General features: G+C 33.7%; 1 protein-coding gene across 9 annotated transcripts in view; it reads right to left on the bottom strand.

The window, feature by feature from the left end:
• The window catches only part of SNTG1 (syntrophin gamma 1), a 314,313-nt gene that overhangs the window by 53,021 nt on the left and 246,917 nt on the right, over positions 1–14,375 (bottom strand). The window lies entirely within an intron of this gene.

The raw sequence follows: 14,375 nt of genomic DNA, 5'->3' as shown, positions 1-14,375 counted from the left end.
TTAATATTAAATCCTTGAAGAGTAGAAGAACCTAAGTCACCACTATGCCAGGATCTGGAGAACCACTGAACAGGAAGTAGACATATCAATGGGACAACTATTTAAAACCATGTCATTAGTAATATTTTCCAGTGTGCATGGGTACACTACTGCTATGGAAAATAGTTCAACCCTATTTCATACAGTGCTGCTAATGGGACAGATCTATTTTTAAATGCCAATGTGAAACTGATCTCTACACTAACAAAGAAGTTATGGGACATTGTCTTAAATGTTGGTAATATTTATGGAAGAAAACGGTAATAATTGTGTAACAAAAAGTTAAAAATTCAACAAGTTTGTAAGTGCACCAATAATATGAATGTCCCTAAAATGAATGTTTTTACTGCATAATTTATCCTTCCAGATTTTGAATGTTGTGTACTTTTTGAAAAGAAATTTACACTAGTTAATTTCCATACTTTTGGGCAGAGAATTTTCAGCAACATTTTTTCCTGGGATATGCATTAAAATAAATAGTGGGTCTATTGTTTTTTTCTTTTTATCTTTTTTTTGGTGGGGGGAGATGGGGATGGGGGAGGATGTATTTTTTATCATAACACACTGGAAATTATTAGCTTTTTCAAAATCCCCTTGTATAAATTCAACACTACTAGTCTCTGTCACAGTTTATTGGATATTTTATGGTCTATAGCCAGAGAGAGGGAGAAGGTCCATTTTTCTCTTACTACAGTGACACCTCAATACTTAATTATTTTGTCAATATCGAACACTAAAACTGTCATATAGTCTCAGGTTCAATGAAGAACATGTGCTGAAGTATCTGCTCGTTTGGTGACTAAATAAGTTTATAAAAGTCAAACAGAAAACAGATCTGTACCATAATATTCAACCATCAAAAAGAGTGCTAAACACTGTGTTATGCAACAACTAAAAATCCATTTTATCTGAAATCTCATTCATTCCTAAATGGAGAACTATTCAGAAGGAAAAAAAAAAAAAAACCACCAAACAAATAACAGACTGGTAAAGCAAGAGAAGTTTTAAATTATTTCAATTCAATGTTTATTCAAATTTCTCTAATTTCTGCTGTTTCATATGCTATCCATAAATAAGATACTCATCCCTCTGGCTTGATTTCAGTCTCTAGACCTCAGTGACTGAGGTAGGTTTACACAGAAGAGGTGTATAAGCATAAATAAATTGTACTACTATGTGCAGAAGTTTGGCACATTTTCTGTCTATAACTGAAGAAAATGCATGATCTCAAATTTCTAGGAAATGAAACATCTATGCTTCAAAATCAATTAAATTGAATTAATTTGGTTTAATCTTCATTTCTTTAATTTAAATTCGACACACAGCAAGATATTATCTTGCCTGATGATACCTGATGTCACTGTAACACTGTATGTAATCCCTTAGTGTTTTTCTCTTTCATGTTTTTACATCTACTATTCATCACAATAGCAGGATACAGTCACTCATGCTGTGCAGATGTATTGATATTCCACATTTGATTGACTCAATACAAAGGTAGTAATGAAATTTAGGGCAATTGCTCTCTTAGATATTTCTCCCTTTCCCCTGTAGATCATGAGGAAAAATTAGATTGATTTTCCAGACAACGTGCTGCACCAAAAGTTTTATTAACAGAAAAGCATTTCTTCTTCAGGCTCAATACCTACTATTCAATATAGAGAGGAAAACCGTCAAACAAAGGATGTATGATTAGAATTAGGAACATTTACAAGTTTGCTTGAGTGCATGTGCATATTCATGTGTGGATTAAAATAGCACAGGCTTTATTCTGGAAAATAAGGCAAAACTAAACAAATACTTGCTAAGTATTTTAATAGATAACTCTGAGAATTCTGATAAGTTTTAAGTTCCTAAAATGATCTCAGTTTATCTAAACATACTAAACATGTGAAATTAAGCAAAATACTGCAAATTTTTTATACAATGAAGGTGAGAAACTGTTGAAAACTTTCACATTTTAGGTAAAATAGATGACATTTTTGAAGCACTTCTGTTAATGGGAAACTTTCTGACTTCTAAAAAAGCTTTGACCTATAAAAACTTAAAAAAACTTATTTACTGAAAGGGATTGTAACTTACAAAATTAATAGTTCAGCAAAACTAAGAACTGAAATACTGGAATAATATGATATATGACTGAGAGTTTTGGACCATATCTCAATGTAGCTGCACATGGAGACTTGGCACAAATGGCATTTAAAGAGATTATGAAATACCAGAAATTTCATTTCTGAAAATAAATGCTTAGCACAGATACATGAGGAACAGATATAAATGTTAATCACAAATGGACAGTGCATAGAATGCTCCATTATAGAATCAAAAATCTATTGAAGTTTTAATATTATCAAGTTTTTTTTTGAATCCCTATAAAACTGTTGATTGTTATCAACTAATGTTGGGGGAAGGGGTGATTAAAACAGATTCTATTTATGATTCACATTTCATTTGAAAGATAATTTTTGTATTCCTGGTTTCTAACTTACCTCAAGCAGCTCATTCTTCAAAATCAAATGGTGACACAAATTAGTTAACTTAGTGGCTGCTGGTTCAGTAGCAAAGATTCAATAAGTCATTATGGTTTATGAGTTGAATCATGGACAGTTTAAAAAAATCTATATTGAAATGATAAATGAAACAGGACAATTTCTTCAGTCAAAAATCCATAATCCATTTAATATGTTCTTAAACCACACAGACATCCTAATCAAGCAAGATAAATTGCCATATTTTATATCAGTCCAATATATTGTTAAAAATGACTTACATAGCCTTGACTATCGGAGAGATTTTTCAGAGTTTTTGCACAAATTTCATTATATTTTAGGAAGAATAGAAAGACAAAATACAAGAAAATGTCCCCAAAAGGAAATGTAATAGCTATGTGACATCATAAAAGTGAGGCAATTCAAAGATCAGAACAGATGCACTGACATCTTTTTATCTTGCAAGTCTGAGATTCATACTTACATTATGTGAAACTGTGCTGAAAGGAGACAGGATGAACATGGAATCAGAAGACAAATATGTCAGACACCACAGAGGGAAAGTAATGAGGGATGAGAAATTCAGCTAATGCTCTCTACTCTGCTTTTAATATAATTTTCTCTGTACTTTTAAAATTAATTTTCCTTAAAGTCTAAAAATTCATTATAGTCAATTGTTAGCATAAAAACAATTAAAAAGCATACTGAAAATGTGGGAAAAATCGAAGAAAAAGGGTGGTCACAACACATGCTGCATGCCATCACTCCCTCCACAGGTTTGAAGAATGATGGCTACATGTGGATAAAGGACAGCTTTCTAAGCAGGTAAAGAACTGTGTGGTTTTTTTCCAGGTTTCTTCTTCTTGTTATAATCTACTAATCCAAAGAAACATTTTGGCTCACTCTGGATTTTTCCAGTGCTACATGTTAATAGTCACAGATTATTTCAAAGCACTCATTTTACTTATTTAAGGCTTCTAAGTAGCTGTTCATTGAAATAAATTCTTCTAAGATAGAGTCTATTTGAACCTTAATTGGGCAACTGTGTGCCTTTGTCAAAATGTCAACATTAGAAGTTGGGATTTTTTTCCTGTCTTAAATTATTCAAGTCAATGCACAATTATGTGTATTTAAAATTCATTACAATTTGAATTTGTTCATTTTAATAGAAGTGATTAGCATTTAGAAAGCATAGACTTTTTCCAAGAAAGACCTTATGCAGCTTTTATTACAAAGATGGATTTGGATGCAAACTGCAGTATTAGATAACAATCTATATTAATTTCAGGAGTATGTGTGAAATTATGAGTAGGAATCAGTACAAAAATAGCTCACGCTAGTCCTGTCTTCCAGAATATTGACTGTGTAATTAAAAAAAGATAAAATATGAACGAGACTAACTAACCAGCATGTGGTAAACTCCCCGAAATGCACAGGGGATGTGTGCATTTTATACAGCATTAAGCATTTTCCTGCTAAATAGGTATCGTAGCTAGATGATGAAAAAAAAAACTTGTTATGTAAAGTAATCTGCCTTCCTCACTCGACTGACCCTTCTTCTTGTAGACTTCTCTTATGTACCCACCACATAACTCACCTTCTGAGCAATTTACACATCAACACAATTTAAACATCCCTGAGTAGGTTCATTTGATTACCAGGTTTACCACTGAGGAGACTCATTCCTGATGATATCAGAAGCATTTTACAGCTGACCTGAGAGGCTTCAGATTTTCACTGATACTCTCAACAGAGCAGCTCTCAGCAAACACTGAAAATGTGCAGGTCACACACATTTCCTGACTAAAATAATTACTATATATCACACTATAATCATTCTCCCCTCCTTTTACTGTTGTATAACTGCAACCAGTTATTTGCTTTATTTTCTGGGGGGAAAAAAATAAAATCTTTGATATATGGCGATATTTTAATTCCTACCAGTTCATTTTTCACCTGAAATTGGAGGTGAAATTTAGTAACAGGCACAAGAATGGTGGCAAATTTTAATCCAGGACGAAATTTCTTGGGGATTTTGATGGTTTAAATTAGATAACAGTGTCATGCAGCAAGCTCAGCACTCATGAAAAAAAGTAAACATCATTAATTTTATAGCCTAGTAGCTTGACTGGTTTCAAGACTTGACTTTTGATTAATGGCATTTTTTTTCCTCTTCTAAATGTACACAGCACATATTTTTCATGCCTAAAATCCTAAAATAAAAAATGGGTCAAACAAAATTATTTCAAATAATCAAGCTGGAGGGCATGACCTCTCCTTTTTGATGAGCAACCTATGACATTCATCTTTTTCACCTCAGGGTAGACTACTGAAAGATGCTGAATGAAGAAAAAGATCAGACTATTACAAGTCACTACACAGTGTCTTTCAGCTTTTTGATGGTGCCAATGAGCAAACAACTGACATATTTATCCTTCTTAAGTACTTGGGAGAGTGAAATATTTACAGAAACATTTAATATTGTAAATGTTGTGCAAACAATTGACATATTTATCTTTCTTAAGTACCAGGGAGAGTGAAATATTTACAGAAACATTTAATAACATTCCTAACTTGTCTCAGGAGTATCTTTCAATTAGATTTCAATGACTGGTGACAGATAATTTTTGGATTTTCTTTTTCTGTTTCTCTGAAAAGGACTGGTAAGCAGAACCTGGACAGGACTAGTGCAATTTAGACTGTGTGGTTGTCTCTGTGAGACCATACTGCTCATGCAGGTGCTTTGCTCACATCCTGAACTTACTGAACTCAGCCAAAGGAGATGGTAACATGGAAGAACCCCAAATGACTGAGCATACAAAAAACACAGATGATGGGAAATAGGCTGTTTGAAATGAATTTTAGCAATAAATGTTTTGAGTTTGCATAACATCAGAATTACATTTCTATAGTTAGATGTTTACATTTCAAAGTGCTCACAAAGCTAGAATAAACCTGCAAATAATCAATGTATATTTACAGTTGCCTTTGAAGTCTCTGGTGTTGCTGTTTGCACAGCAAAATAAACATACTTGAGAGAAATTCCTTTGTTTTATCCATGACTTCACAAGATCTGACTAAGAAATATTTTTATACCTTTGTGAGAACAAAACTGGAAAATTAGTAGTTCACATATATATGTAATTATACCAAAGCCTTTTTAGACTTAAAATATTTAATTTAAATACTGTTTGGAATCAACATCAATATTCAATAGAATAAATTTATCCATGGGAACTTGTTTACATTTTCATTCTTAATAATTTAAATGACAACTGATGAAAATAGCTATTAATGCTTGCAAAATTTCTTTGACTATTTCTACTGAGGAACAATTATTTTCAGTCCTGTCTGATTATCAAAATAAAAAGACTTCTGCAAGCTGAAACTGTACTTAAGACTTTCTCAGGGCTCTCAGAAAACACAAGTACTGCTTATAAACTCACAGAATAATAAAAATTAAAAAGAACTCAAAAATTGAAATGTTTTAGCCCAGCATTACATTGCCTCTCAGAAATACAATTCTTTCAAGCACTCAATGCATGTAACTGAAAGAAAAATAATTCAACAAGAGTTGAAATTTTATTTTCAAAACACATGGAACCCACAGATGAGAAATTTTGCTTCATCTGCATAATGTCTTTGAAGAATCAATGCTACTACTGCCAGTTACTAACAGGCCAAAAAAAAACAAAACAAGAGATGTTATAAAATTTTAATCAAATCAATAAAGAGTACTCCCTAAGGTAATTTTGTATCTTATTAGCTACAGCAAATAATCTTTTGTCTAATGATTTCACCGTTTTCAAGACCATTAAGCAATAGGTCTAATTAAGCTTAATTTTTAAATAGAAAGTGATAACCATATTTATTAAAAAATGAACAATGCAGTAAAACTTTAGTTCAAATCATATAATGTAGTAGAAAATTGTAAATTAATCCATAAATTTAATATATATAGATAACAGAAGTATTTATTTTTTTATTAGAGAAACTAGACAACACTTAACATTTTAACTCAAAATGTATTTCAAATATGTCTATAAAAGAAATGAAGACCACTTTTGAAAAAATAACAGTTGAACAGATAAAACCTGTTTTTAAACAAACTGGCCTCAAAGATCTTCCACTACAGATGAATAGAGATAATGTTATGGATCACTGCTTTTCTCTTTCACCTGCCTTCAGAATTTGAACTTTCAGTCACAAAAGCCTGAAAAATAAGCTATTTTTATAAAAACAAATAAATACTCTGCAGTTGAAATCCAGAGTAAATACTTTGACAGACAGTGAGATTTACTCACTACGTCTGTTTTGTAGCACTACAGCAAAGAAATTACGTGGCAAAGCACCATTGACAACTTTTAGTATTTTTAAATTTCTCAGTTACTTCTCTTGGTGAGAGATGTTATGAAATCCCCATTCTTAAAGATAGTCACAATCTGATGGGGGAAAGTCCAGAGCAATCTGATTTATGTAGGCCATTCTCTGAGCAGGATTCTGACCAGATGACCTACAAAACCTTATCCAATATAAATTATTTTGTGATTGTTTGATCTCAAAGCAGTCATATCTGTCTTGGAATCTGTTTTAAAGTGGTCTTGACTTACTGCTCTTAGAAAAACAGCTTCAGCATTGTTTTTATTACAGTTTCACATTATTTCATTACTAAATATAAGTCATATGCAGTAATTCACATTTCATAATCCATCTGCAGCTGCCTAGGATTTTATAAACATCCCTACTTTTTATCTGCCCTAATTTTCAGAGGGGCTGTGTGTCAAGTTTCTCACTGGAGATTTCATCCTTAAAATATCCTCTGTAAAGGAATTTTTAGTACAGATTGCTTGCAGGCAAAGTACCCTTGAGATTGAAGACATTGCTCACAAGCAGCAATGAAAGATGTATCCTATCACCCCTTCTCAATTGTAAACAAGGGAAGAAAATGTTATGATTTGTGAAGGACCCTGATATCCTATAGAGATTGAAGAGGAAGGGAAAAAGAAGGTGAGAAGTCAAGCGAGACAAGAATAAAGTTGCTAGTAAAGAATCAAAGTAATCATATATACCTTAAATTCTTATACATTCTTAAAGTAAATAAAATTCTTCTTGGACTATAAAGAACTCCAGAGTTACAAAGAACTTTTGCTACTACAGAATGACTTTAAACATCACTTTGCAAACAGTAGGATTAAAATACAAATGTGTTAAGAAAGAGAACCAGAATGCAGTCTGATTCTGAAAGAGCAAGGCAAGGTAGAAAATAACTACTGCTAAAATACCCCTTGAGAAGCTAAAAAAAAACTTAGGGGATGCTAAGATGAAAAACATTATATTCAGTATGTCCTACTGAATATATTATTTTCATGCTTCTCTCTATATCCTATTTATTAACAGATTTTGATTCTGTTATAAGCAAGATGGTTTTAATTTTCCTGGTGTTTAGATTGAATCTAAGCTATTTTGAGGATTCTACAGCTGGTCATATGTCAATAGATGTGCCAGGAAGTTAGTAGTAGAGCTCATAACAATTACTTAATTCACTTTTTGCACGTACTTTTTGACAGTGGAGTAATGCCTGTCAGTAGTTGATTTGTCTCTAGCATCTCAGTATTTCCATGAATTTTGCAGTATCATTGGAAAAGCTCAGTCTTTAAAAAGTGACAAGTGAGACTCATTTTGCAATATCAGAGCTTTCTTCCACTCAAGATTTTTTTAACACAGTGTCTCACTATCATGGAAAAACGGAGGGAAGCAACCCATAAAATTAAGATTGCATCCTGAACAAAGCCCAAGTTTCAGTGTAAGATGTTGAAGCTCTTTATCCATGAAGTTCTACAGAGGGACCTTCAGCCATAGAAAGAGAACATAAAAACTCCTCCGAGGGTGCCATCTGTCTGATTGCAGAAGAGATCCTGGTGAAATAATTCAAGGCCCTGTGAAGTCCAAACAGTGACCTGCAGGAACATTATTTAAAAATTGATGGATGTAAACTCACAATTAATACTTGGCCAGAAGTCACTCTTCTCACGAGAGACCATCTATTCTTTTAAGCTTCTTTTGCAGCCTCAGAGGTCAGGATACTATTTGCATAATAGGATCAGATCCTCTTCTTTCCCACTGTCTGGGTTTGGTTTTGAACAGCAGCCTACTTCAGCAGGAGGGGAAGAAGAGCTGGCTGCATTATTCCACCTACTGCCATCAGGGCAGGCGCGTGGGAGCAATAGGTTGGAGTGATGAGTGACTATTGCTTCTACTAAGTACTACAAACAGTAGGCTGTTAAACAAATAATAGGAAGCAGCAGGACTTCTGGATGTATATTTGCAGAAAACAGCTAGAAACTGTACCCTGCTGCATCTTGATCCTGCTGGGCTTTGTGGGTAGTCTTGAGTTGTCTCAGGTGACTCCGGTCACTCAGCACTTACACACTACATAGCCATCAAGGCAGCGACCTGTTTTAGAGCAAGAAGCCCAGGCACAGAGATGCCTACCTATTTACACCTCCTCAGTCCTTCAGACCTGCACACATTACATAACTTGACTTTTTTGGTTTTTGCTTTTTTTTTTTTTTCAACTCATAATTGCTGAGAGATATTCCAAGCTAAAATGTTTCTTATTAAATAAATAAATAAATAAATTTGTCAGTTGTCAGCTCTTGAGTATAGTTTTTTGACCTGACACCGCTAAATCTCTATTTGCTGTGTCATAAAATAGGACAGATTTACTAAGTTTTGCTTCCCAAAACACTAAGATTGAAAGCAAATATTTTCTAATATGCTAAAGATACACCAGATATTGCTTGCTGAACAGTGTCTCCTTACCAGGATATATAACTCTTTGAAAAGACAAAAGGTTGTTGTAATATTATGTATTTCTAGGGGCTGTTTCTGCATTTGCAATTAGCTACATTACTTTATAATTTTTACAGCTTTCCTTCACACATTTTCAGTGATTAATAGGTCTCAGTGTTATTTTTTTCCTTCTTCATTTGTAGGTAACCCATAAATTGTCAATTGCTTTGTATTATTATACATCAATTATTTTCTGAAATTCAGGTAGCAACTCTGTAGCTGGTCCCATGGACTATTATTGTGATGAGAGCCAAAAGACAAGTGACCACCTGCAGTGCACAGAGTTCTGTTTAACCACTGTTCTTAGAAGTTCAAGCAGATAAATATTTTTCTGATCAGAAGCTATGATTTGAAGCACCAATCATCTGCACAGATGCAGAATAGTAATGAGAAAAATGAAGTGTTATTCATTTCTCCTCTTGAAATAGACTGTAATTAAATATACTTTATTTATGCCTTTTTGAGTCCCATGTGCTCCTTCAATAGAAAATCTACACTTAAAGTATATGCTTCATTGATTCCAATTAATTTCTTTAGATGATACAATTCCCCAAGGAATAATGTGTGTATAGGCTTATTGAACACTTCCTTCTAGTATACTAAAATTGATGTTATTCCTGGGAACTTTTACACTCACTTGATGCAATAAAAGAGACATTGCAATAAAGCATTGCAACATTTTTATTTCTAGCCTCAGCCTCCAATGAAAATTACAATCTCTCCAGACAGAACAAATTCATACCTGTAAGCTACAGATACGAACAATTCCTTATTTAAGGGAGGCTAGAGGAAAAAAAAGTTTCACCTATACTTAATCTTTCTAAGTATAACTGGGGGAAAAAAAGAAAAAAAAAGGAAAATAAAAGAAAGATCTATTTATTTTGTGGGTATTATAGAATATTCTGAGTTGGAAAGGATCCACCAGAATCATTCAATCCAACTCCTGGTCCTTCACAGAACACAGCTAAGAACAGCTTCATTGTCCAAATGATTTTTGAACTCACACAGGCTCAAGACAGTGACTCTATTTCCAACTTTTCCTTATTTTCTCTCTTTGTTACCATTTTTCAGGAACTTCTACAGCACAAATGCATCATTAAGGCATCTATTTCCAATCATGAATGCTGAAAGTTGCTTCCTGTTCTGCTGCTTTGTTGGCCTGTTTGGAAAGTAACTATCCCATCCTACGGAAAAAGATGGAAATATTCGTTGTAGTAGAATAAAAGGTCCTTTCTTGGTTTAATGTTTGCTACTTATTTCTAGTCTTAGACATCATAAATATTCAAATCCTACCGAAAATCTGTGCTTCAAATTGCAGGCATCCTTTTCACTGTCCCATTATGTTACATAGCCCATTACTTGGGTAAATTCCATAATATCAGATCCAAACATGTTTAAAGTGGGATCTAGTCATGTCATGCATATAAACAGAAGATGGGGTAAAATGATGCAATAAAAGCAATGTCTTTGATTGTTATTTAAACTCAGTGGTTTCTCACTATCTGACCTCACTGTAGATACAGAATTATGCTTCTGGGGAAAAGTATTTGTCCATACTGTTACGACAAACAGAAAGCAATTATTCCTTTGATTACATCTGCTACAGCATTCTGATTCAGAACACCTCAGGATGCATTCAGACAGGATCAAGTTTTATTAGGATGTTGAGAGCACCTTGTTGCAAAAGGTAGCAGCTGAAGGGAAAGCTCTTATTAATGTAACCTAGAAATTACAGCACTCACAAAGTCAGTCTATCAGATGTGTATCTTTCATCTTCTAACCTAACCACCAACTTAAACGCTGAGGACTCCTTTTGAAGCTATGACACTATATAGAAACACACAAGATCAGAATGAGCCTGAATTCATGCTCAAGTGTGTAAATACAAAGTGAAGGATCTGGTAAAAATCTCAAAAGCTGTCCACTTACCAGTCAAGTACATTTAAGCTATAGCTATCACCCAAAAATAGGCATAAATATATAATTTTTTTAATACACATGTATTTATTTATTTATAGTTATCTGCTTATTTGTTTAGACCACTAATGTACAATAACTAGTAACTCTTCTCAAACCCATAAGTAAGTAACATTTTTTTATCTACTTATCAATTTATTGTGTAGCTGTGGGACATGTCTATGTCACTCACTTTGAAAATTCTACAACAGAGCAAGGCATTTAGAACCCCCTCATTCATCCATCCTATTTAAACCTTTAGTGGAGATACAGTGCATTCACCCCTGTACTGGCTGAAGTATGAACACACAGCCAACACAGGTAATTTAATTTGGTCAGGAAAACTACCCTTACTGAAAGGAATTCTCAGTGAGAGATATTAAGATTGCAGATGGGGGAAAAAAAAAAAAGGTAATACTTAAAATACTAATGAGTTAGTATTAGAAAAAAAAAAGACAAGAAAATAAATGAGAAAATATGTAAATGAAGATGAAATTCTACTTGAGGCAAAATTGAATTTGCTGGACATGCAGAAAGTATTTGATTCACAGCTTGAGATTTATATTTTGAGATTTAAATAAGAACTTGATATAATCACTCTTTGGTATCATCTAAATTTCCAGCAGGTGTCCCAATTACTTTCATCCTCTCATGAGCTATAAGGTATGCAGCCCTAGGACAGAAGCATTGCTATCCAATAACTGCATCAAGTGACTCACAACATGAATTTTATCTAGCTCATCAGGTAATAGACTAGCTTGAGGAAGCTGTCTGACCTTCCTCTCAAAAGTCAAAATGGTTTCCTCAGCCTAAAATCTTTAACAATCTACCATGTGTATTACCTTCTAAAATTTTTTGTGCCCTGAAGTTCAAAAGCTATTCCAGACTACTAAGTAAAAGGAAGAAAAATTTTTTATTGGCAACAGGAAGCATAGTTTTTATCATAGAGACTGCCTCAGAAGAATCTAAAACAATTACATAAACTGCTCAGGGAAAAACATTTCATGTCAACCACAAAAACTTTTCAATATAGGTAGATATACAGATAGAGATATTCAGTTTGTCTTACAGAAAGCTCAATAAAGTATCGATAAGCAACCTAAGCCTTTCAAGGGTATATGTTATGCAGCAATAATCCATGCTGAGTGCCATAGATGGCTGACAATGGCAGGGAATTAGCTCGACACAATTTACACCCTATTGTGCACTTCTGCTTAATTTAACAGCAAGAACTCAGCTTCCTCTGTGTGTTTCTATAATCATTTAACAATAGAAGCTTCATTCCAGAGATTTTCCTTCAAAATAAACCTGATCAAGTCCTGACTGTGACAACAGATGGTGATAGAGCAGATGTACCATTGCATCTGAAAGTTCAGTGACTGTCAGTCAAGAGCTGCAGGATGGCTACTATGAGGTAACACAGAACAGAATATTGGAAAAGAATTAATTAGCTCAACAGACAAGCAAAATTAGGAAGAAAAAACCTACAAAAATAATACACTAAGGAGAGGGAAAAAAACTCCACTGTTCTTAATGTACTTCTAGAACAGACTTGTTTTCTTTTGAGGACATGTCATATTTCAGAACTCTCTGCTTAATCACTGCATTTTCAAAATACCAATACAACAGCAACAGAGCCTATTATCCTGTAATTAGTAATAATAAAAAAAAAGGTTTGTGTTGTATTTCATACAGGTGTTTATCAGTCAGATGTTGTCCTATCAGTCTTATAAACTCACTTGAGCAATGGAATTCACCTTTTCAGATGCAATAGAGATGCAACACATCTCTGTGTGTTGCATCTCTAAGCAAAGAGCACTGGCTTGATTAACAGGAAAGAGTCACCATGACATTTGTGTGTAATCACCTTTATGCAGTACATGCAATTCAGGTTTTACTAAATAAACCCACTGAGTCAAGCTTTTAGAATTGATTTTAAATGAGATTATTCTAACTTTAGAACTTTAATAAAACTGGTCAACACCCCATTAAAGTGGAATATGAGGTGATACAACATAGCTGATCGATAGATGTGTAGATCTATCTATGTACATAGATGTGTATAGTTGTTTTTATTACATTATAGAAGAATTAAAAGGAAATAGACATAACCATGTATATTTTTGAATGCCATCAGGTATATACCATCACCTCATTCTTGGCCATCAAGAGGAAAAAGTCTGCAAAACAGGATTCTTGACTGTGGAATCTGACACTCACAATGATACCCCAGTTTCTGGCCTTAGTATGGCATCAGTTCATTATGCCATAATCCTGCTGTAAAACTGAGTTAAACACAGTTAAACACTCTTTCTCATTCTCACATGATTCTCATTATTAACTGTCAACTTTGAATAGACCAGCTACCAATTATTTTCCCATAAAGCAGGAAAATTCTTGAGGGACACATTATCCTTTAAAGCTAAAATTATTTAATAAAAATTTCCTATCTTCTGTAGATACAAATATTTCAAAAAGTCTCACACTACTTGTGGAAAGAAGAGAAATAGTGTTCAAAAAAAAGGATTATAGCATTCTTCCCCATTATTATTTTTTTTGTGTGTGTGTGAATTCAGCATATGAAATTTGAAGGGTCATGCCCTTTGTGTTCATCCTAGTGGACATGAGACACACAACATAGGAAAAGAAAGTTTTAACTACACTCCTCTGCCATGATATTTTTATCTGCTTCATGTGAAACCTTTTGATTTGACTGTTGCCCATGTGGTAGAGAAGCAAGTGTCTATTATATTTGTGAACATGTATGTGAACATAGCAATAATCAATGAAATGAAAAATCCACTCCTTGAATTTGCCACATGCCGTATCTGCTTTGTACCACTGCCTTGTTGAGTGAAATGGGAGACAGAAAGTTATGACTTTCCCAGCTGCAATTTTTGAACATTTTACTTACTTGTTCATGTAGGGACAGGAAGAGGTGAATTGCAGGCCAGACTAAGATTTAGATCTAAACCTTGAATTCCACTGTGTATCTAAGCCAGATGTTGCCAAGTCATCCTCCTGGCATGGCAACCAGTA

The sequence above is a fragment of the Lonchura striata genome, chromosome 2 (genome assembly GCF_050655825.1).
Source record: "Lonchura striata isolate lonStrDom1 chromosome 2, ASM5065582v1, whole genome shotgun sequence".
NCBI classification, from domain to species: Eukaryota; Metazoa; Chordata; class Aves; order Passeriformes; family Estrildidae; genus Lonchura; species Lonchura striata.
Note: the sequence above shows the minus strand (reverse complement) of the source record. Positions and strands in the feature narration are given on the sequence as shown.